At 44.1% G+C, this 2,587-nt stretch overlaps 1 non-coding gene across 1 annotated transcript; it reads right to left on the bottom strand.

Annotated features, from left to right (window-relative positions):
• Window positions 1-383: 383 nt before the first annotated feature.
• Window positions 384-490, bottom strand: LOC141722400 (small nucleolar RNA R71). Its single transcript, XR_012575420.1, has one exon. It is a non-coding gene; the product is annotated as a small nucleolar RNA R71 (small nucleolar RNA).
• Window positions 491-2,587: the final 2,097 nt, after the last annotated feature.

The raw sequence follows: 2,587 nt of genomic DNA, 5'->3' as shown, positions 1-2,587 counted from the left end.
GTATTGTTCAAGCTAATCCAGCTCTTATGGATTTTTCTCGGCCTAAAATTGATGACATTCAGTCAAGCATCCTTCATCCGGCTATTCAAGCTAACACCTTTGAAATCAAGCCGGGCACTATTCAGATGGTGCAGAATTCTGTTTCTTTTGGAGGAGCGGCAACTGAAGACCCCAACATGCACATAAGGAATTTTGTCGAGATCTGCAGCACTTTTAAGTATAATGGCGTGACTGATGAGGCTATCAAGTTGAGGCTTTTCCCATTCTCACTAAGGGACAAGGCTAAAGACTGGTTACATTCTGAACCAGCTGGGTCCATCACTACGTGGCAAGATCTTGTGCAAAAGTTTCTGGTGAAGTTTTATCCAATGGCAAAGACTGTTGCTATGAGGAGTGCTCTTACTCAGTTTGCGCAGCAACCTACAGAATCTATGTGCGAGGCTTGGGAACGCTACAAGGAAATGTTGAGAAAATGTCCACATCATGGAATGCCGGATTGGATGGTGATCACTGGTTTCTATAATGGTTTGGGGGCCCAATCTCGGCCCATGCTCGATGCAGCAGCTGGAGGAGCCTTATGGGCTAAAAGCTATACTGAGGCGTATAATCTTATCGAGACGATGGCTGCAAATGAGCATCAAAACCCAACTCAGAGGATGACGTCAGGCAAGGTAGCAGGTATTCTGGAAGTTGATGCAGCCACCACTATTGTAGCCCAGCTCCAAGCGCTATCAATGAAGGTTGATTCTCTGGCTACGTATGGAGTTAATCAAATAGCTATGGTTTGTGAGCTTTGTGCAGGTTCTCATGCTATGGATCAGTGTTCTCTTGTAAACGAATCTGTTCAGTATGTGAATAATTATCAGCGACAACAGTAGCCTGTGCCAGCGACCTATCATCCTAATAACAGAAATCATCCAAATTTCAGCTGGGGGAATAATCAGAATGCTATTCAGCCACCATATCAGCAAGGAGTGAGTAAACAGTTTAACCCACCTGGATTCCAGCAACCACAACAGTATGCTACAAGGCAATCATATCCTCAACAGGGAAGTGCAGCTGCACCTACTAGTGCTGATTTTGAGGAACTTAAGCTGTTGTGCAAGAGTCAGGCGGTTTCTATCAAGACCTTGGAAAATCAAATTGGTCAATTAGCCAATGCAGTGCTCAATCGTCAACCTGGCACTCTTCCCAGTGACACGGAAGTACCAGGCAGGAAGGAAGCTAAAGAGCAAGTCAAGGCTATTACCTTAAGGTCTGGAAAAGTAGCTGATGCTGAAAAGGCAAAAGAAGTAGAAGCTGAAATTAGAGGTGAAGAATCTAAGCAAAAGGAGAAAGCGGCGGAACCAAGGAAGACTACTGTTGAACATACTCTGCCTGAGGCTAATACAGGGGAGAAACAGCTCTATCCTCCGCCACCTTTTCCTAAGAGATTGCAGCAACAAAAGCTGGATAGACAGTTCGGGAAGTTTCTGGAGGTGTTCAAGAAACTTCACATCAATATACCTTTCGTTGAGGCTCTGGAACAAATGCCTAGTTATGCGAAGTTTATGAAGACTATTCTTTCAAGGAAGGTGAAACTGGATGACCTTGAAACCGTTGCTCTCACGGAAGAATGCAGCGCTGTTCTGCAACAAAAGTTACCACCTAAGCTGAAAGATCCAGGGAGCTTCACCATTCCTTGCACAATTGGCAATCTGACGTTTGACAAGTGCCTTTGTGATTTGGGAGCAAGCATTAATCTGATGCCGTTATCGATCTTTAAAAAACTGGATCTGCCTGATCCAAAACCCACATACATGTCGCTACAATTGGCTGACCATTCCATTACTTACCCAAGGGGCATAGTTAAGGATGTGCTCGTCAAAGTGGATAAGCTCTTCTTTCCTGCAGATTTTGTTATTCTGGATTTTGAGGAAGATAAGAAGATTCCCATAATCTTGGGGAGGCCTTTCTTGGCTACTGGCCGTACCTTGATAGATGTGCAAAAAGGGGAATTTACTATGCGGGTCCAAGATCAGGATGTGACCTTCAACGTATTCAAGGCAATGAAATTCCCTACAGAAGATGAGGAGTGCTTAAAAGTGGATGTGATTGATTCTGCGGTTACTTCAGAACTCGATCACATGCTAATGTCTGATGCATTGGAAAAGGCCTTAGTGGGGGATTTTGACAGCGATGATGAAGATAGCAACGAGCAATTACAATATCTGAACGCTTCTCCCTGGAAGCGAAAGCTGGACATACCATTTGAATCTACTTCTGACCTCAAGAACGCTGAAGGGAAGCTCAAACCATCAATAGAGGAAGCACCTACCTTGGAGCTCAAGCCATTACCTGAACACTTGAGGTATGCTTTTTTAGGTGATTCATCTACGTTACCTGTTATTATTTCATCTGACCTTTCAGGTAGTGAGGAAGACAAGCTCTTAAGGATTTTGAGAGAATTCAAATCGGCTATAGGATGGACCATAGCAGACATCAAGGGGATAAGTCCTTCATATTGTATGCATAAAATTCTGCTAGAGGAAGGTAGTAAGCCAACTGTGGAACAGCAGCGAAGACTGAATCCCATCATGAAGGAGGT

The sequence above is a fragment of the Apium graveolens genome, chromosome 4 (assembly GCF_009905375.1).
Source record: "Apium graveolens cultivar Ventura chromosome 4, ASM990537v1, whole genome shotgun sequence".
Classification (NCBI taxonomy): domain Eukaryota; kingdom Viridiplantae; phylum Streptophyta; class Magnoliopsida; order Apiales; family Apiaceae; genus Apium; species Apium graveolens.
Note: the sequence above shows the minus strand (reverse complement) of the source record. Positions and strands in the feature narration are given on the sequence as shown.